This window comes from Mytilus edulis, chromosome 4, assembly GCF_963676685.1.
Source record: "Mytilus edulis chromosome 4, xbMytEdul2.2, whole genome shotgun sequence".
NCBI classification, from domain to species: Eukaryota; Metazoa; Mollusca; class Bivalvia; order Mytilida; family Mytilidae; genus Mytilus; species Mytilus edulis.
Genome location: NC_092347.1, coordinates 46574867 through 46598277, shown reverse-complemented (window position 1 = coordinate 46598277; position 23411 = coordinate 46574867). Strand labels below are relative to the sequence as shown.

General features: G+C 32.9%; 1 protein-coding gene and 1 long non-coding RNA gene across 2 annotated transcripts in view; both read left to right on the top strand.

Annotated features, from left to right (window-relative positions):
* The first annotated feature begins 337 nt into the window (after positions 1-337).
* LOC139519833 (uncharacterized) lies at positions 338-2671 on the top strand. The gene is made up of 3 exons (XR_011663690.1): positions 338-523; positions 1552-1664; positions 2578-2671. It is a non-coding gene; the product is annotated as an uncharacterized lncRNA (long non-coding RNA).
* Positions 2672-14443: 11772 nt separating this feature from the next.
* Positions 14444-23411, top strand: part of LOC139519829 (GRAM domain-containing protein 2B-like) — a 71873-nt gene continuing 62905 nt past the window's right edge. The window contains exon 1 of the mRNA XM_071312106.1: positions 14444-14558. The gene's annotated coding sequence lies outside the window, so the exon portion shown is untranslated. The remainder of the gene's footprint in view (positions 14559-23411) is intronic.

Here is a 23411-nt window from a genome sequence, read left to right as displayed (position 1 = left end):
ATTGCGACGCATCTGTCACGTATCTGTGACGTTATAGCAACGTCGTCATATTTTTGGTCGATAAAGTATTAAGTTGATTTTTACGCTATTATAAAAGAGGAACCATGTTTTTGTCATCAATAAAACATCGTAAGAATAATAAAAAAATAATAAAAAATAATTGCAATATGTACTGTACATCTATCAAATAAATCACGTAATTAAAACGTTGTAGCAACGTAATTGTCGACATCCCTAAAATTTACAATAGCAAAATTTCTTCTTTTATTATGTACTAGATTTAATTTGTCTTGTTTGTATTGGTAGAACTAAAGAACAATATTTGATATGAGGCAGGCATTACCTGTGAAAGGGGACGAAGTCTGTACGAATTTATTCATGTTAAAAAAAGATACGGAAATACCGTAACGTTTCCGATTTTGGTTCCGTTGTTAGGGCTTTTAGTTGTGACGCTATTTAAGTGATGACGTCATATTCAAAGTAAACGCCATTCACCAAGCCACTGTTCTATTAAAGATCCAACGTAAGTACATTTATCTGTATTCTTTAACTGTTGTTTTTTTCTTCTTACTTTTTATAAAGTTTCTATTATAAAGGAACAGAATGATGTTCCCGTAAAGTTTTGACGTCATAAAACAAAACATCTGACGCCACAATGGAAAAGTGATTGTCAAAAGTTAGAGAGGCCGGTATATATGTCAAAATACAAGATTTGGTGTTTCAAGCATGATTTTTGTGCTCCAAGCATTATCACTACCAGCGACGTCACAATGTGCAAAATGATGTGAGAGGTGAAATTATCTGACAGCAACGTCACAATCGTGACAATGCGGGTTTTCTTCGTATATATGTCGGAAAATATCAGCCGCTCGTCAAAAAGGTTCACATTGTGCCTCGGGGCTGATATTTTTACGATATCAGCATGTAGAAAACCTGATAATTTATACATATATCGCACCACTATTCTGGTTTTACAACACGTGCATGATGTAATACATAAAACCATTTTAGAAGAGAGACATGATAGATATGAAATTAAATTTTGTTGTACTCTTGCTTCATAAATTATTTTTACAAAAAACTTTTGCTAATTTCGTCTGCAGAAACCTTACACACGTGTAGCTAATTTGATTCTATATAATATGTTTTTTTTAATTACATATTTTAATTTTTATTGTTATTTGAAAAATACCGAATTTGCCTTTGAAATTAGGGAACCACCATTTAACTATAAAAAAGGGGGGGGGGGGGGGGGGGGCATGGAGTTTTTTCTTAAGATTTCCAAATTGATGAAACAAAATATTCTGTTCGAGTACAGGACAAAAAATATTCTGAATCCAGATTCCACCCATACCTTATTGTGTTAGACTTTAAAAAAATAATTTGATTGATATCGTTGAAAAATTAAATAAAATTGTTTGCACTTCACTGACTCAAGCAAAAACCATGACCCTCCTTGAAGTTAAATTGTTGCTCCCTGACAGTCTAGGGTTTATTTATAAATTATATTTAATATCACTATGCAAATTTTATCAATGTCAATTTTTGTAGAGTCTTACATGAAGAACTACATGTACCCCTCAGCAAGGACATCAGATATTGAAGAATTGATTGAGGAAACCCTAAAACATACACCCCCAAAACCAGGCGGAACACGCTATAAGGTAAGAATACCCTTATTTCCCCGTATAGTGCAACCTATATTGGAATATTTCCCAAAATTATTATTGCTTGTATTCTATGTTGTTGTTTTTTTTAATTCAGTACGAAATTGTTATTAGGCCTAAAATTTTGTCTTGTTCTGCTGTCTGTTTGTTCAAGAATATGCGGCGGAATGGCAACAAGACAATGTATTACTTAATAAAATAAAATAAGTCTGGTTTTTAAGCGTCTCTCAGCTAGTGGTGGCCATTTCAACTGATTTAGCATGTTTGTGACACTGCTCGTGTAATCGTAGTTGTTGTGTACATAACGAGCAGCACGTCTCTGTACCCTTTCTAATTGTATCTGCTGTTCTTTCATATGGGGGTCCCAGACACTACAACTATATTCCAGTGGGTCTTACTAGTGCCTGGTATGCTCTTGATTTTGTTTCTGTGTATGATAGTGTATGATGTAGAATGTGACATTGACGGTTGACCCCTTTCAAAGAAACCACCAGCATGTACACACAACAATGCTGCAATGATTTAGACAACATTGATCTAGAGACTTCATGATTTACATGTATAAAGCTTTTAAATGTAAAAAAAAAAAAAAAACCCTACCTACCTACCCACCTGCTGATAGTGTGGGTCGGCAATACCAAACAAACAATTTTTTAAGGGTGGCCTTATAGATATGCATTTGTAACTAGCATTGTGAAGATCAAGATACTCTTTTGGGACAATAAATTACGGGTAACATTAAATTTAACTGAATATATAATTATGTGGTTTATGTGTTTTTCAAGGAGATTTGGAAAGCCACGTCTTACACACAGCTACATAGATCTAGTATTTATTTGCAATAATGTTTGACCTAGAATAATTACAATTTAACTTTTTGTACAAATAAGTTTTTGTATTGTCATTGCAGGAACCAACTGTTAAGAGGATAATTGCAGCAGCTCCGGAAATACCACTACCAGGGACCCAGGAGAACATTTAAAATAAACGAAGTTAACGATCAATTCTTCACTTTTTGATATACAGATATAGGAAGATGTTATGTGAGTGCCAATGAGACAACTCTCCGTCCAAATAACAATTTTAAAAAAGTAAACCATTATAGGTCAATGTACGGCCTTCAACACGGAGCCTTGACTCACACTGAACAACAAGCTATAAAGGGCCCCAAAATTACTAGTGTAAAACCATTCAAACGAGAAAACCAACGGTCTAATCTATATAGAATTTTTAAAAAAACGAGAAACGAGAAACGCGTATAAATTACATAAACAAACGACAACACTGTACATCAGATTCCTGACTTAGGACAGGTGCAAACATTTGCAGCCATTATTTACTTTTCATAAACTTTTTTTTATAACTTTCATGGGTGGGTATTTAGCTAGCCAGATATTATATTCAGAACGTGAACATGCTTAATGAGAAATGTATACTACGATGAAATAAATTGAATATAAAAAAAGAAGATGTGGTACTATGATTGCCAACGAGACTCTCCACAAGAGACCAAACGACACAGAAAATAACTATAGAGGTCAATGTACTGCCTTCAACAATGGGCAAATCCCATTTCGTATAGGCAGCAATTAAAGACGGGTTAAAGAGACCGGGGCAACATCCCTCTTATAGAGTAACATATATGATAAATGCATATTATTTTTACAAGCACTATCAAGAACTGCATACGAATAGGCAGCCACTCAGCTATAGATGGCCCTAGGATTCATTTCTGTTATATCACAATTACTGAAACAGTAATTCGATTGAAGCTACAAAAAAAAAAAGATGATGATGCAGAATATACGAATTCCTTCAGAGAATAACACCAACATATTATCATCTAGAGGTCACCTCATGGACCCAAACACAGTTGATACTATGTGTGTATATACGATCATTTTTTGGCCAATTATAAAGCATAATATAAAAGTGCAAGTATATTACGTCGACATAATGTGATATTAACGTTTTAGAAACGTAATTTTACGTTTTACGTCACCACAACGTTAATGTATGATGTTGCGATAACGTGATATAAACGTTGTTGTAATGTCAGGAATAACGTTGTAGAAACGTAATTTTACGTCACCACAACGTTAATGTACGACGTTGTGACAACGTCAAGAAAACCATACACTTTTACGTAAATACAACGTAATAACCTGACGTCAATGCGACGAAAACATGACATTGCCACGACGTAATTATGACGTAACATTGTTAGCTGGGAAGTGCCTGTGGGTTGGTGTTGCTTTTAAATCTTCTGAGTAATGGTTTACACGAACTTTTATCTTTTTTTCCTTTCCTCTAGAATACAGTTTCACTCCAATTTAAGATTTTTTAAATACGCAAGTTTTAAAAGTATTACAAATGACAAATGAATGAGTTGCACAAGGAATAAAGGTGTGTGGGTTTGTGTTTTGCTACAATCAAGAAAGTTGCATTACGCCATTAGCAAATGTTTTACATATCTAAAACCATTTTGAGAAGTTTCATGTGTGATATTTATCTAATAACGATTAAAACACGTGTATGTTTTGTCGTACCTGTCTGAACTGTCACACTTCTGCTTCTTCTTCTGACAAGCTTTCGCGGGCTTTTTATCTATATATAAAAAAAATAGAGTTATCTATCTTTTCCCGTGTATTTTCGCACCACTATATAGTGTTCATCTACGCGCTTGTATCATTTATTCAGATCCATTTGAACATTTACATATACAATTTCATAAGGAAATTTTAGGAGTATAGTGAAAAACAACAAATGTTCCCGGATGTTAATAAAAATGTGCACTACTTCTGTGAAAATGGACGTCATACCTGAGACTACTCATAACACAGGTCATACTAAACTCCAAAACATAAATAAATGAACTAAAATTAAAAAAAAACATACAAGACTAACAATGGCCAATAACCTCTGACTTGGGACAGGTGCTAAAATGCTGCGTGTTTAATTAGGTTTTGTGAAAATTGAACCATCTCCCTATACCTCTTAATTTAAACATATTTTATTGTCTATATCAGAGACATATAATACAATATGTATTATATGTCTATATATACAATAAGATTGGATACAAGTTCCATATAAGTACAATATACAAAATTTCAAGATGACAGCAAATATATAATTCAGTACAATATGAAAAATATACACAATAAATATATTATGTCAAACAGTAACAGTTCGATACGAGACGGAGTACACTTTAAGATACAGCGATATTAATCAACAGAATCTTTGTGTATGGCGTATATAACTATGGACATTTCTGAAAAGGATTGCCTTTTGTTCAACAGTAATTTCGTCTGTTCCAAATAAAATATGATCCGAGTATGGAGATAACCTCTAGCAGATAAATCTCTGCCTCTTGCCAATGTAGAATCATGTGAAAGAAACGCACAGCAGTGAGCTCAGTAAAACCTATTTTCTCACAATTTGATCCATTTTCCTGTAGCATAATAACGATCATAACACTGCATGAACATTTGCGCAGATTTTAAAAGAACAAATATGTTGATATGATTGCCAATGATATAGTTTGGTAAATTCTAAATTCAAAGTAGAAACGGAAGAGAATAATTACCGAACACTATCACGGTTCTCACAGAGTCTGAGTTCAAAAATCATGCTCGAAAGTTTTATGACCGTGAGGAATTGTCTGAATACACCGGCAATTTAAAAACTGGTGAGTCCAAAGATGCATCATCATCATGAAAGATAAGGTCATGGAGACTAAAATAACAACTTATAATGTAATTAAATATATCCCAGTTTTTGTTACTGTTGGACTCACCATGACCAAAAATGACGAGTCCCTGCGCTCGCCTTTATAAATACTTAGTTAGAACCCTACACGATGTGTCTTTCAACAATGAAATAACCCTAGACCATACATATAGTAAATCCTTGACTAAGTTATTTTTGATGTCTGCTTCATTTATCAGATTCTATAAATTTAAAACCGTGCTCTGTAAGACAAGATGATAAATAATAGAAAAAGGGAACTTTTTTTTGAAAAAGGGGCCACCATCATTAAAAACGTTCACATAATTAAAATAAAACACTGAAAACAAAAACGAAATAAAGGCACATGGTAGACATGACAATGACCGAATAAGAGGTTCCTGGCTTGGGACAGGAAAAGGAAGCAGGCATGGGTAGATATCATAGGCAATCGGTTGGCACACAACCCTCCTCCTAGTGAGACAGAGGTGTAGCAAAAAAAAAAAAAAAAAAAAATGCATTATCACAGAACTGCGCAAATGATTGTCAAAATACATTTGAGTTTATGATAACAGAATTAATAAAATAAAAACGTGCACTTGAATTAATTCATGCCATAATCATGCAAATAGTTGTATAACTATGATACTAAACCCCTAACGGGAAGGATTGTGCCTGATGTTCATATGATGAAATCATAATCTTTCAGTCAGTTTAATTGAAGTCTGGAGCTGGCATGTCAGTTAACTGCTAGTAGTCTGTTGTTATTTATGTATTATTGTCATTTTGTTTATTTTCTTTGGTTACATCTTCTGACATCAGACTCGGACTTCTCTTGAACTGAATTTTAATGTGCGTATTGTTATGCGTTTACTTTTATACATTGGCTAGAGGTATAGGGGGAGGGTTGAGATCTCACAAACATGTTTAACCCTGCCGCATTTTTGCGCCTGTCCCAAGTCAGGAGCCTCTGGCCTTTGTTAGTCTTGTATTATTTTAATTTTAGTTTCTTGTGTACAATTTAGAAATTAGTATGGCGTTCATTATCACTGAACTAGTATATATTTGTTTAGGGGCCAGTTGAAGGACGCCTCCGGGTGCGGGAATTTCTCGCTACATTGAAGACCTGTTGGTGACCTTCTGCTGTTGTTTTTTTCTATGGTCGGGTTGTTGTCTCTTTGGCACATTCCCATTTTCCATTCTCAATTTTACTTGAATGGAATCGTTGCAGATATGTGCAATGAAAATTTTAAATGGTGCATTTGAACTGGAACTATTATACTCACTGCTATGATAGTCTCAGTCACACTTGAATGGATTATTGAATCATGCAAAAAAAAAAAAAAAAAAAAAAAAAAAAAACTGTGCACTTAAATTTAGATAAGTTTACACTTCTATTAGTCATGAAATATTTTATTTAATTGTGATCGGTACAAAAATAAATTGCAGAATATCAAAAAAAAATGAACGCCCGTTTGCACTGGAAACACAAATGAAAAATTTAAATAAGTATATAAGGATTTTGTACTACATATGATAATACTAGTAAGGAAAATGTATTAAAAGAAGGTTTTGTGTTTCGCAAGTCAACATTTTTTTTTATTATTATTAGGTGGTTGTCATTTGATGCTGTATAACACATATTTTTTCGTTCATTATTTTGTACATAAATTAGGCTAATAGTTCTCTGGTTTGAATTGTTTAACATTTTATTTTGGGGCCATTTAAAAATGACCATGTGTTAAGGGCTCTGCTCATTATTGAGGGAAGTTCAATGGCCTATAGTTGGTTAATTTCTGTGTCATTAATCTCTTGAGTTGTTTCATTGACAATCATGACACATCTTCGATCATCTTCTAATTTTTGAAAAGAAAAAAAAAAAAAATAACAATTCATGGCGGAATGAGATGAAGTCTTTTTTTCAATTTGATAAGTTTAATTCAAAGTCTTATTTGAAATCTACATTATAATTTAACCGGAGACCACGAATTTCATTACAAAATTGCTTGTCTCCACCGGGATTCGAACCCGGAACCTCTGTGTTACAAGGCAGCGCGCTAACCGACTGAGCTAAAGAAGTACTTCCTTAGCTCAACCGATTACGGCTGACTAAGTATCTACCAAATGTTCTAAGGGAAGCAATCCCGTCACAATAAATACTATACAATACAATACAATACAATATTTTTATTTTCCAAATTAAAGGGCCCATTAAGAGCATAACATTAATTACAACATGACATAAACATTACAGAGTGATTAAAGAAACATAAAATAATAATTGAAATTCAAATGCATGAAGAAAGGATCAGTGGTCAAGGGGAGATAATTTTGATATATTTTATAGATATGTAGTTTTATAGGAATAAAGATTTGAATTAAATCATATTCGATAATGGAAAGGCTACATAAACACAAATTGTAGTGAACTTTTCAAATTGAATTTGTTGATATATTATATTTCAAATGCGTTCACGGTTGTCTTGTTATTAAATGCCTGTACATGTAAGATTCAGTCATCTTAAATATTGACTGTAAATTTACTTGGGGTGTTATCTTTCCAGGTATTTTACAAAACACCAGAAATTAATTAACGTATTGAAATGTTCGCATAAACCTATTGATGAAATCCCCACAAGCACTGTACGTAACATGCAAATATCTTTTGTTTCATTAAGTGGTTGGATGGCCAGCATTCTGTCAATCATAGCTTAATTCAAAGAGGAATTCTTTGATCAGAGTCAACCCATTACAGAACGTAAAAAATCCTATATATTTGATATGCTACCAGTTTCACTGTTATTCTAAATATGCACGCAATACTGCTGATCACTGCTACTGAATGAATACGAACGAAAAATCAGTCAATAAACACTTTCTTTTTCTCCACTTTAAATTACACACATTTGTTTTGAAACGTTAGTTTCTAAAAAAAATAATTGTAAAGGATTAGGTCCAGTAAGACCCCTTTTTGGCCCCAAAATATAGCAGTTTTACAAATTTCACGTTAAAATGTAAACTTTTAGTTATTCATTGGACAGTAGATTGCTTCTGCTACATAAATTTGGGCTGATTTTGACAATACAATGCACATATATCGGGTACTAGCACCATTAAGTCATGCTAAATTACTGAAATCTTCACAATTCTAGCATTTTTGTTAAATTTTAGACGGTTTTCGTGTAAAACGAAAGTGACTGCATTCGTGTTCATCTTTAATATTGAAATGTAAGTTGTATTTTATGATAATACATACCATATATAAAGGTTAAGGATGAACACGGATGCGGCCACTTTCATTTTTGACAAAAACCATCTGAAAAATGACATTTTTCGGCATATTTGGTAGATTTTTCGTATTTTAGCTTGAATCGGTGCGTTTTTTTATGACTTAATCAGTTAAAATCTTTCACATAAACTAATTGATTCAAATAAAATAGACACTTAAGTGTTTAAAAAGTGGTCAAAATCTTTCGTCAGATGAACATGAAATTTGAGGCCAAAATCGGTCCTTACCGGACCTTCTCCTTTGTTATATTGTAAGAGGTGTTTGTCCTCCTTTCATCTTGATAAGAGGCTCATAAAATTAATATCTAAAAATACGAGAGTGGCTAAATTCTAAACGTAGTTTTGTTTGTTATATGTAATTAAAGCCATGTCTGTGGGTTTTTTTTATTTCTAGTTCTGGAAATACATTTAAATGGAATCAAATCAGAAATGTTGATTGTTGATGGAAAAAACACCATCAATCATAACTGGATGTGAAATTAAATGATCACCGCCAGAGGTGAAATGACATAGAAGTTATCAGCTATAGGTCACTGTCAGTCAGCCTTCAACAATGAACAAAAATGTCTTGAAATCACAAATGTAAAACCTTTTAAACTAAAAACTAACGGCCTAAATTATGTAGGAAACAATAAATAGATTACAGTAACCATTGAATTACAGTCTCCTGACTGTGTGGGACAAACACTTAAACATAACGTGGCATTGATAAAAATGTATGCTGGCGCCAAACCCTACCCTAACAGAGACTATAGTGTAACTGTTCATCAGAAAAAACTTTAAAAAAATCGTTCAACGAGCTTAACTCATCAGAATGACACAAAGTACATAAAATCATAAAACTGACACAAAGTACAGATCTGTATAAGAGTACTAGCAGTTGCTCAAGCTTATTCAAGCCAAGAAAAACTAATACAAATCATGTGTATATAAGAATAAAATATATCAAACACTACACATCCAACATCCAATGGATTTAGTTAAATACGCAACATGGCGTTGTACAATGCCAAAATAACTTGCGGTATCAACAGAATATAGAACCGTGAATTAACATACATGTATGTGTATTACAACAATATTTAGTTTCGTTTTGATTGGATGATAACAAATTATTATTCATACTGTAAAAACAATGTATGCAATACTCAAAGATCCGTAACTTCTGACAGTGATTAGTAAATGTTTGAGTTTTCCGTGTTAAAATGATTCTTCAAGTAGTTATATTTAACACATGGCAAGAGTAAAATCTCTTTGTTCTTACTGTGCTATAATCTGGATAATGCACAGCAAAGGTGTGCATTAACTACCTCAGATATACTGCACAGTTCAAATCTATTTTTACCTTAAGGGGCGGTTCCTGGATTTTGAAAGGGGCGTTATTCTATCAAATTAAAAAAAAAAATCAGCGAGGGTAGCGAGACTAAAGACAATATTTACGATTGCAAGCTAAAACACGATACTTTGTCCAATCAAAGGGTTAACGACCTGTTCGCCCCCACCCCCGAATCTGCCATCTGCCTTGAAATTACGACAAAGTTGAACTTCGTACAAACATCGTAGTTTCAAAATAGGAAAAAGAAAGGTTTCTCATTCCTTTATTTTGTTTTATCTAAGCTGGGACATTAACTGTTTTATTATATTTTGGGTACAACGTAAATCTTAATCAGTGTTTTAAAGTTAGAAAGATAGTTAATTTCTGCCAAAGAAGAAATGTATATCTAAGAATATCCAAATAAAAGAAATCTGATTTGGATTAGTTTCAGACTCAATGGAATTTATAACGACTTTTTGGATATCTATTCCTATAAACTAAAGGGACTATTTTTGGATCCGGAATTTAATGAGGACCATATTTAAGTTTGTGTTAAAACAGGGGAATTAGCTGGATCAGGCAGACTTCATTTAGACGGAAGTGTGTTCAAAAGTAATACAGTTGATAAAAAGATTATATTTTTTTATGGGGGGGGGGGGGGGGGGGGGTGCGGGGAGTAAAAGGTAAAAGGTTTTGAAAGAGAAACGTATTTTCTGTTTATTTAATTTAGGTAATTTAACATCTTCCTCGGTTCTTTTTTCCTCTAAGCATATCATTGACGGAAAGAAATTCAAAAGCAATTAATCTAATTTAAACTCAATAACCCTTGCAGTTATGTATTTTTTTCATACACCGATTTGAAAGTACACAATTTGTCAAAGTCTTAATCGTCACCAATTAAATAAAAATTTGGGAATAAATTTAACGGAAACGATAAAAAAAAAATAGACCATTAAATCGCAATTTTAGAATGAGTCTAAATATAAAAAATAATATTAATTTAAAACTTACCAAAGTCGTATTTCCCCCTTTCGTTATCCTACAAGAAACTTTCCTAGGATCCGTGGATTGCGGAATAACGTCCACATTTCTTAAACATTCACGTAAATTGATTGCGTCATGTGTTAAAACAGTTATTGGCCAATCAAATCGGTATATGTCATTTAATCTGCACAGCACGAGATGACCCAATAACCCGAACGACGTAGGAGTTCGGGTTATTTAGTCATCTTGGCGTGCTTTTTTAAATGACATATACCGACTTGCTTGGTCAATAACTATAACCAAGGAGGTTATATTAGAAGGAGAGTGAACACTCTGCTTGATACAAAATTAGCATCCCCAGGATAGCAGTTCGATCAGAGAAAAATGATAAAATTATAAAGAAACCGACATGTTTATCACCCACTTGACATGGCCCTCTGATGTACCGGGCTGTTACCGCGAGTAGCTCGGGCTATTAGATAAATCGCATATGTCACGTGATTGTTATCAGTGACTGGGTCATTAAAGCTCAGGTGTATTTTCGGTTACAATGCAGTGCATAGGTGTTAATGATATGCAATTTCAAAATCAATCGTCTATCTACGGTGAAAAAAGATAAAGAAATGACAAAGTTATGAGGGTTTAAAGGAAAGTTAGTGAGCGATTTTTATTCAACACTACATTGCTTTAAACAAAGATTTTCGCTTCACCTGTCAATTTCTGCATATGAGAATTGGCAGGTAATAATCATAGAAAATATACGAATATGCAAAGTACTTTAGTTACGGTGATCGGTAACGACCGGAAGGAATATTTGCAATTGAAACATGAAGAAATTTATCGGGAACAACGAAAGTTACTTTCTGTTATAACTGTTGATATTAACATTGACGGCAATGAGACGGATATTCGTTTTATTTCTATTGGTAATAAGTTTACTGTTAACATAAAATTTTAATTTTTAATTACTTAATAAGAAATATCACAAAAAATCTGATTAACATTTCAATAATTGTATATCCGGTCAGTTTATGACACCTCGGGTGTTTCAGTTCTTACTCGGGTATGTAATTAGGACAAAATCTCCCTCTGTGACAGAGTCGATCTCAACTAATTAACACCCACTTACAGAAAAGTCGGTAACATTTTATGTGTAATTATCGTCTTTCGTCCTCTCTCCTTCTAATATAACCTCCTTGCTATAACATAGGAAAGAACAGTTCTTATCGTTTATATTTGATGGATTAAAGGTTTCTCTTGATATTCTTAGCATGCTTAGGCGACAGAGTTGGCATTAAACCACAGTCATAACCATGATAACAGTACCAGTACTAGTCATATGATAAAGAGGCGCAATTGGTGCCCATAGAATATGTACAACATGTTGATTAACTGTATTGTCGAAACTTATAAAAAAAATATCAAGGAGAATATTTACAGTTTCAATTACACCTTCAGTCTACAGGGAAATATATTTTGTTTATTATCGGGCAAGTTATTACCAATCTGTACCAATCATTTCTTATACCTATACCAAACCTATTGCAACTAAATTTTTCAATTACAAACACGTTTTGCAGGATCTCGATATTGACGACTTCAAGTCTAAACCTCCTGATTGCACATGGGTCTATCAATGCCCTTGCTACGTCAATCTTTAAAGACCCAAATGTTGCAAAACACCTATCCTACCTCCATGACAAATATGTTGTTGTCCCCGCAGATAAAGCCCCAAACAACATCGTTTTTGTGTGTAAAACTCATTACATTAACTGCTTGATAAACGAATTAGGTATTCACAATTCACTTGGAAACTCAACATATACCCTCACGACACTTACCAAAGAGGAAATCCTGGATAATCATAGGTCTGTTCTGTGTTCTTTTGGAATTTCAACCAAAGATGAAGAACTAGATCTTTCATCAATGTATTGGATACCTAAACTACATAAGTGTCCTTACAAACAACGGTATATTGCTGGGTCTTCCAAGTGCTCCACGAAACCTCTTTTTAAATTATTAACATCTATTTTATCAGCAATCAAAGACGGGCTTCAAAGTTATTGTGAAACTGCCTATTCTAGAGGGGGCGTGAATCAGATGTGGATACTTAAAAATTCCAAAGATCTTTTAGAGTACATACAATCTAACTTTCTTTCATCTTGTAACAGTATTAAAACATTTGACTTTTCTATTCTTTACACAAGTATTCCACATTCCAAACTAAGAGACAAATTGAAAGAGTTGGTATTGCTTTGCTTCATAAAAAAGAATGGCCAACGTAGATACAAGTATCTTGTCTTAGGTAGGGATAAATCCTACTTTGTAAAGGATCACTCTGATTCAAACAAAAAATTCTCTGGAACTGATATTATCAAGATGCTTGATTTCTTGATTGACAACATACTTGTTACGTTCGGAGGACGTGTTTTTCAACAGACTGTCGGCATTTCAATGGGAACAAACTGTGCCCCTCTACTTGCCGACTTGTTTCTTTATTATTATGAGGCTGACTTCATGCAGGCACTTCTTAGGAAGAGAGATAAGAAGTTAGCAGTATCCTTTAACTCTACTTTCCGCTATATAGATGATGTTCTTTCACTAAATAATTCAAAATTTGGTGACTATGTAGAACGCATCTATCCCATCGAGCTTGAGATAAAGGATACTACAGATACAGTTAAGTCGGCCTCATATCTTGACTTAAATCTAGAAATTGACAATGAGGGTCGGTTGAAAACAAACCTTTACGACAAAAGAGATGATTTCAGCTTTCCAATTGTGAACTTTCCATTTCTAAGTAGCAACATTCCAGCAGCACCTGCATACCGGCGGGGTATATATCTCCCAATTGATACAATATTCCCGTGCTTGCATTTTCTATCATGATTTTCTTGATAGAGGGTTGCTGCTCACAAGGAAGCTATTAAACCAAGAGTTCCAAATGTTGAAGTTGGAATCATCCCTTCGTAAATTTTACGGACGCCATCACGAGTTGGTTGACCGTTATGGAATAACCGTTTCACAAATGATATCGGATATGTTCCTTACGTAACTACAATCCCCTTCCCTTTCATGAATGTGACCTACCGAATTAGACTATTTACCGGATTTGTTATCACCTAAGCAACACGACGGGTGCCACATGTGGAGCAGGATCTGCTTACCCTTCCGGAGCACCTGAGATAACCCCTAGTTTTTGGAGTGGGGTTCGTGTTGTAGTGTTTATTCTTTAGTTTTCTATGTTGTGTCATGTGTGCTGTTTGTTTGTTTGTCTTTTTCATTTTTAGCCATGGCGTTGTCAGTTTGTTTTAGATATATGAGTTTGACTGTCCATTTGGTATCTTTCGTTCCTCTTTTATCAGATCTGATCAGAGTTAACAGTACTTTAGTACTTTGATTTAGAACAAAACCTGATAGCTGAGGGTGTCTTCATAGACGTCCGCGTTAAATGAACATACAATTAACACTTTACCTATCATAACATATGGAATCAGCTGATACTTCCGGTCAGAGACGCCACTCGACCGGGTAAATAAACAACCTAGTGTTCAGGCCATATAAGACAATCGGTAAGATGCATAGTGATGACAACTCTGTTATAAATGACATTAAATGTCATATTAAAACATGATTAAAAAAGACATTCAAGATGCATCCTTATATTAACCGTAACTAAACCGTTCGCCCTTGGGCCTTGGGATAAATTATCAAGGATCGACTGGGGTGCACACTTAAAAAAGTGGGAGATATGTGTTTGCCAAATTGCAAATGACACAACTGTCCATCAGAAACCTAAGGACGAGGATGTCAACAACTGCAAGTTACCCTACGGTCCACAACAAAATACAAGTCACATTCATTCATTTATAATGACTACAGTATATATATGACATATAACTGACAACCCTCCTGTTTAGAGCCAGAGACTCAGCTCAAATGGTGAGATTAGGGAAATCTCCCCCTTGCCTGTACCCTCCCAAACGTGAATATTCAATCTCCCGCTTTTGGATATTTTAACCATGAATGACGAGCTAAGTCAACATTAATTACTTTTGTGCTAAAAATGAAAGATGTTGTTACATGACGTACCTGTAAATCACTGACCATGTGAAATTAGATGGCTTTACTTGACAGCTAGGGTGTCAAACATAGTACTAATTAACGATCATTAACGCAGTCTGCACCAAAAACTTTTTCATCTACTATTCTGGAAATTAAATATCAAAACTTGTCCCTATACCACTATATAAAATTTTGAAAAAATTCACTAGTCCGAACTAATATTGACTAGTCTTGGGAATCGGACTAGTGGCTAACGGAGCAGACTGTTAACGACTTTTGCTTCAAGCTTTGTTTTATTCAAACACTTCAAAGATATTTCAGGTTAATTATAACCAAGGCCAGTACATTGCACGTTCCTGACCTGGTTATTCATCTTGCTAGGTTGGGGGAACTAGCTGGTAGCTTTCATATGAATACATGTCAACGTAACACAGATTCAAAGTTCAATATATAATGTTTATTAACTCAGCATTCAGTATAGTTTATCAATCACAATAATCACAATAATCACATAAGTTCATGAGACATAATAAAACAGCATGTCTAATATAAATCCAAGTCTATAACACCAGTGTCCAATACGTGACTGTAAAGCAAGTGTCCCTAACTACATGGTCAACTAATATATATTGTATTTTATTCAATTTACATAACATTAATACTCAAATATCTAATTTACATAATAATGCTAGTTTATCTATTTTCCCAAATATCAAGTCTTTGTGACATAACTTAAATCATCTTAAAAAGTAAGAAATCCCTTTTGTATATATAGCACTTCTTTAATCCTTAATTCTCTATTGTCATTTAAGCCTCAGGGGATTACATAATAATTTGCTTTACACTTATCTAAAATTGTGAAGATTTATATTAACTATTTATCAAGTAAATTATTTCTTAAGCTAGTGCTAAATATCTTAACTAATACTAAATTATAACAATTATTTGAATTCCACATTTTAACATTCTTGCATCTAAAATATACTGGATATATAATTCCCCTGTTTAATCCTGTTTTAAGTTACCCTTCTAATATAATAATACATTTTTCCGAAAGCAATACAGCAATAACATGTACTGTTAATTGATAAAACAATATAGATTAAATACAAATTGAACAAAAAATAATAAAAGGACAGCAATTAAGGTAACCCGAATAATTCAGTCGTTATATTCCGCTGATCTACGAAGGCTACATTAACGCCTGAACGTCTTCCTCGATCAAGACCGTCAACCGGAAAATTCACACCGCTTTGCAATATGGGAATTTTGATTTAAATTGGCAGCTAAAGAAGGAGGAGTTCCGGATGTTAATTGATGATAAATGATGTAAACTGATGTTAATTGATGTTAATTAATTATTATCGGATTTGTGTTAATTGAACACACGTGTTTGGTAAGACAATTTCAAGAGATTTGCGCAGACTCATATCCTGATCGCCGCTGATTGGCTCTCTCTCACAGAGAGCAGGCGACGCGGCCAATGATCACAAGGAGTTCAAGCCCTCGTGTGGGAGAAAATCGGACACGGAAAGGGCTTGAATTATTCGAGTTACAATTAAGGGGGTAGACCTTGGTTCAGGGAGATAACTCTTTAAATCAGTTAAGTGTTTGTAAAAGTCAAGTTCATCAATGTATTTTAAGCATTTACCTGAAACAGATTGAAAATAATCTATGTAACCTAGAAGCTTAGAATATATTTTTGAAAATGGTTGACACAAACGTACTGATGATTTACATTTGTAGGTCTACCTCCTTAAATGATTTTTTATACGACCGCAAAATTTGAAAAATTTTTCGTCGTATATTGCTATCACGTTGGCGTCGTCGTCGTCCGAATACTTTTAGTTTTTGCACTCTAACTTTAGTAAAAGTGAATGGAAATCTATGAAATTTTAACACAAGGTTTATGACCACAAAAAGAAGGTTGGTATTGATTTTGGGAGTTTTGGTCCCAACATTTTAGGAATTAGGGGCCAAAAAGGGCCCAAATAAGCATTTTCTTGGTTTTCGCACTATAACTTTAGTTTAAGTTAATAGAAATCTATGAAATTTTGACACAAGGTTTATGACCACAAAAGAACGGTTGGGATTGATTTTGGGAGTTTTGGTTTCAACAGTTTAGGAATTAGGGGCCAAAAAAGGGCCCAAATAAGCATTATTCTTGGTTTTCGCACAATAACTTTAGTTTAAGTAAATAGAAATCAATGAAATTTAAACACAATGTTAATGACTACAAAAGGAAGGTTGGTATTGATTTTGGGAGTTTAGGTCCAAACAGTTTAGGAATTAGGGGCCAAAAAGGGACCCAAATAAGCATTTTTCTTGGTTTTCGCACCATAATGTTAGTATAAGTAAATAGAAATCTATGAAATTTAAACACAAGGTTTATGACCATAAAAGGAAGGTTGGTATTGATTTTGGGAGTTTTGGTCCCAACAGAATAAGGGGCCCAAAGGGTCCAAAATTAAACTTTGTTTGATTTCATCAAAATTGAATAATTGGGGTTCTTTGATATGCCGAATCTAACTGTCATGACTGTGTATGTAGATTCTTAACTTTTGGTCCCGTTTTCAAATTGGTCTACATTAAGGTCCAAAGGGTCCAAAATTAAACTTAGTTTGATTTTGACAAAAAATGAATCAGTTAGGTTCTTTGATATGCTGAATCTAAAAATGTACTTAGATTCTTGATTATTGGCCCAGTTTTCAAGTTGGTCCAAATCGGGGTCCAAAATTAAACTTTGTTTGATTTCATCAAAAATTGAATAAATGGGGTTCTTTGATATACCAAATCTAACTGTGTATGTAGATTCTTCATTTTTGGTCCTGTTTTCAAATTGGTCTACACTAAAGTCCAAAGGGTCCAAAATTAAATTAGTCTGATTTTAACAAAAATTGAAATCTTGGGGTTCTTTGATATGCTGAATCCAAAAATGTACTTAGATTTTTTATTATGGGCCCAGTTTTCAAGTTGGTCCAAATCAGGATCTAAAATTATTATATTAAGTATTGTGCAATAGCAAGTCTTTTCAATTGCACAGTATTGCGCAATGGCAAGAAATATCTAATTGCACAATATTGTGAAATAGCAAATTTTTTTTTAATTAGAGTTATCTTTCTTTGTCCAGAATAGTAAGCAAGAAATATCTAATTGCAAAATATTGTGCAATAGCAAGATTTTTTTTTAATTGGAGTTATCTTTCTTTGTCCAGAATCAACTTAAATCTTTGTTATATACAATATACAATGTATATTCACTTTTTACTACCAACTGATAAATTAAAATAATCTTTACCATTCAGTGATAACAAGCAGTTTTTTTACATCTTAATATTTTATGATGTATTTAAATGAGTAGTTATTGTTGCAAACTCCATTAGAAATTTTAATTGAGATTAGTTTTGGAATAAGGGAAAGGGGGATGTGATTAAAAAAATTGGGTTCAATTTTTCTCATTTGAAATTTCATAAATAAAAAAGAAAATTTCTTCAAACATTTTTTTGAGAGGATTAATATTCAACAGCATAGTGAATTGCTCTAAGAGAAAACAAAAATTTTAAGTTCATTAGAACACATTCATTCTGTGTCAGAAACCTATGCTGTGTCAACTATTTAATCACAATCCAAATTTAGAGCTGAATCCAGCTTGAATGTTGTGTCCATACTTGCCCCAACCGTTCAGGGTTCAACCTCTGCGGTCGTATAAAGCTACGCCCTGCGGAGCATCTGTTTTTTTTTATGCTTAGGACGTCACAAAAATAATAAATTTAAAAAATCACTTAAAAGAATTATTCAATGTTTGAATAGAGATTCATAGTAAATGTATTGAACAAATTTTAAAGAAATGTGAATATGCATAGATAATGCACATTGAAGACCTGTTGGTGACCTTCTGCTGTTGTCTGTTCTATGGTCGGGTTTTTGTCTCTTTGACACATTCCCCATTTCCATTCTCAGTTTTACAAAAAAAAAATGTACCTTCTGTGACAATATGGTTGAACACTTGAAACAAAGGTTCTTATAGAAAAGGTGTCCTGATGGATGCAAAAGTCCAAAGATGAATGATTGAAAAGGAAAGAAACAAACAACACATCTTGTAAAGGATAAAACCTTATTTATAGAAATAAAGTATATTTAATAACTCTTACAAATGTATGTGTGTTTTGTAGATGAATACATTGTAAATAAACAGGTCATACATTTCACTTGAAAATGTTGTTCATGCAAAATCTCCCACTCTGACTCAGCTGTCATAGCTGAAGGGGAATCTCCCTCTGTCAAGGTTTCAGAGGTTAGCAGGTATGTGTAATATACAAATTACATGTATAGGTGTCAATATGACTTGTATTTTGTTGTGGAACGTAGGATAACCTAAGGTTGTTAACATCTGAACTGCCCTTACATGTAGGATACAGATGGACAGTTGTGTCATTTTCAATTTGCCAAACACATATCATCTCTCCATTTAAATGTGTGCAAAAAAAAAAAATGAGTGATTTTTAAATTCATATTTTTTTCCCCTTAAAATTTTCCATTTTTCCATTGATTATTTCTGCTTTCTATATAAAAGCAAAAAAAACTGATATAGTATGGTATTGCCCAATATCATAAAACCTTGAATTGCACAGGATTGCACAATAGCAAGAACTCTTCACGTAGCATTGGGCAATAGCACCAATACATGTAGCACACTATTGCACAATAGCAAGAAACTTTCAATTGTAAATAGAAATCTTCTATTGCACAATAGCACAGTATTGCGCTGTAACACAGTATTGCACAATATCACAGTATTGGGCAATTGCAAGAAATCTTCAATTAAAAATTAATACAAATATTTTAACCCATTTCAAATTTAAATAATCTTTCACCACATTTATTTTGTGTCAGAAATTTACAGTATATATGTGTAGTTTGCATTTGCTTCTTTTAAGTTAAAACACTTGCAGTTGTTTAATATGTGGGTCTTTTTTATGCTGAGGTTGCCAAAAGTAAATATGCTGGTAGACTGATAGTATGTCTATATATATATGTATATATAGCTATCATACATGTATTGACAGGTGTATTGCTTAGTCTAACATTAAGTATTTTACAAAATGTATGTGCAAAATGCCAAGTACTATGATATCCATATACACATCAGGGGTGTGGAAATATTTGTTGTGAGCACTTGTCCCTGGGCAAGTAAAACTGTAAATTTTACTTGTCCGGAAAAAAAGTTTATTTTGCCCTGATGGTCCCAATAGATATTGTAGTATTTTATTGGTAGCTAATATATGATTCTTAGCACTGTTTTGCATCCCAAACAAATCAGTGAAATCAATTGGTTTATATGTGTAAAAATTTAGGAATGTTGGAAATGGGTTTATAACATCAATGGGACAGAAACTCAAAAGCAAACCAACTAAATGAAATGACATGTAAAGGACAAGTTTGCAACATTGTTTTTTAATAAAAATTGTAGCCAGGGTGTCTTCAACCTATGCCAACATTTGATAAAAATATATTCAACCTATGCCTACAAACAAAATACAATAGGTGTTGTTATAGCAATTTTTAATTAATAAAAGGTAAAATACAGTCAGTATATTTAAGCATTAAATATTACTCTTTTAAAACTCAGAAACTAAAGTATTTGCAAAATTGTGTTGTAGTAAAAATAGAATTATAATTTTTTCTCTAAAAAGAAAAAAATTGTCAAATACTAGCAAAATTGTGCTGAAATAAATATTAAATTAATAATAATAAAAAAAAATCTAAAATTAAACACTTACTAGGTATAACTATACTTGAGAAAACGAGTTAAAAAAGCTATTTCATTTGTGCAGATTTGTATAATAAATATTGATCATTATTTTCTTGTATTTTATATGAAACATACTTAGACCATAGATGTAATACCCATGTATTAAATCTATGCTTAGACTGTTGTTTAACCCTTTTGAATGGTTAAACACTAGTAATTGTGGGGCCCTTCATAATAAAAAAGATAATTTGCAAAATTAATATTAAAAATGAGAGTAATTTATATAAACAAACTTGTGACTATCCTAAGACCATCATAAGAAAACTGTTGTGTAGTCCTTACTTTGTGACGAACTTTAAAAGATGTCAAAATTTAGGACCATTTTGTGAAACCAACTAAGGACTAGAATATATACCGTAAAACCATCCTAAGACATCTTACTCATGGGGTAGTTTTATGAAACTTGCCACAGAGACTCAAGGATAACAACATGACACCAGTTGATTGTGCAGATGCAGCACCATATCTTATAGTATGACTTCTGAGACTTTTATATTATTCACTGATAGTTATTTAATATGACTAGATGATTGTTTCTTTAATAAGAATTATAAAATCCTTTTTCCCCCATTATTTCATTATATTAATTTTAAACCTTATTCCTATATGAAATAGAGATCCTCAACACACACAATAACCAACATTTTCTCTAGTACTTGTAAAAATTGTATATTGAGTATACTTTAAAGCTAGGTTTAAACTGGTTGTAGATTGATTAGCCCCTAATTAATTAATGTTTTTATAACACTTAATCTGTAACAAATTATTCAACCTATGCCAACATTTTTTCATACAATTTTATACCTAAATTTCAAAATGTTGGCATAGGTTGAATGAACCGTAGCCAGTAAGTACACTACATATACTAAATTTAGAGGACAGTGAGTAAAGAAATGGAAACTAAATAATAGATTAACTAATTATTTCATCAACTGACACACTTGGTTTTTTCTTGGTAGTTGAACACTTCTATTTACCACTTAGACAACACATAAGGTTGCCTTTGATCTATAAATAAGACAAAAACAAAACTTATTATCTGAATAATTTTCTTTCCAAGGGGTAATCTGATATTCACGATGTCTGATATTCTCGCTTCCGTATTTTTTTTTTTACACCTTGACCATCTCCGTTGCATTTCATGCTTTCGACTTGACTCATTCTTTTTGTCTTGCTTTCCCGATGTTTTATTTTAAAAGTATTCATCAATCTGAATCTTGATTCAAAATCTTAAGAAATGACACTTCCAATGAATAGTGGATAAAACATAATGGACGATCCCTGGTCAATGGACTAAGCCAATGCAATATTGCGCGACTCGGGTTTGCATACTTATTTTTACTCATTTTGGTAATCGATCTATAACCGGAGTTATGTAATATTTATCGTCATGAATATTGATGTTTATACTTAAATATATGTTTTTACTCTCTGATTATTGGTTTGTTTTACATAAATTTAACATCTTTATACGTTTTGAAATTAATCCTATATTTTTGCTGAATTTTAACTTTGTCTTGTATATTATTTTACTTGTGCACGGGCAACCAAATAATTACTTGTCCGGGTGTTAAAATGTACGAGTCAGGCATAGCATTTCCACACCCCTGCACATATGTCCTGTAAATCAATTGAACTCCTTGCTATTTATTTAATTCCTAATAAGTGATAAGTTTCAAAATTACACAGCTTTTTCATGACATCCCAAATCAGTTGATGGGAAAACCAATTTATTGTATGTACATAAAACTTTTCAAAGAGACATGTTTAAATAATGGTTTAGGTCATATGAAACGAGTGACTGGTGAATAATAATGTTTATCCAATTCTTGAAGCAATGCATGTACATGTATATATCATACAGTACACTTAGTCCTCTGTACACAATTTTATAATTTTTTTACGCAAATATATCGTTTAATCGTTTTCTCTCTGTGTCTGTTATGATTTAGCAAATATGGCAGCTCATTAAATGCTGTGTTTTGACTCTGAAGTTTACCGATTTTCACCTTATAGTAAACATTCAACAAAAAGAATGGATATTGAGCACATGTTTACATGTACAATCAGATAATAGTTTATTTCAGTGAAAAATCCATGTGTATTTTGATCTACAGATTTTTACAAGAAGGTTCACGCTAAGGTCACTTTGCACACGGAAAATATGTTGGCGAATTATCAGACAATGCTTACTGGAAGCAAGCAATTAAAAAACAAGTAAACTTCTTCTAAATGTGTACAAATTAAAGAATTTTCTTCAGAAAAAAGTATATGTACATAAGTTAAATAATGACAACTATCCATTTTGTTATAAAAAACATATGCATCATTTTTTTTAAATTTGAGGTTTCATATGACTTTAAAGTTTCTATAAACAGCATTTTTATGACTTTTCTTTATTTGAAACAAAAATGTCTCCCTCAGATCATTACTAGTGGCCTGTGTTTTTGCAAAACTTGATCCAAACAAGAAGTTGTTTTAGTAAATAAACTCATCATAGATACCAGGACTAAATTTAGTAACGAGCGTTTCGTCTACAAAAGACTCAT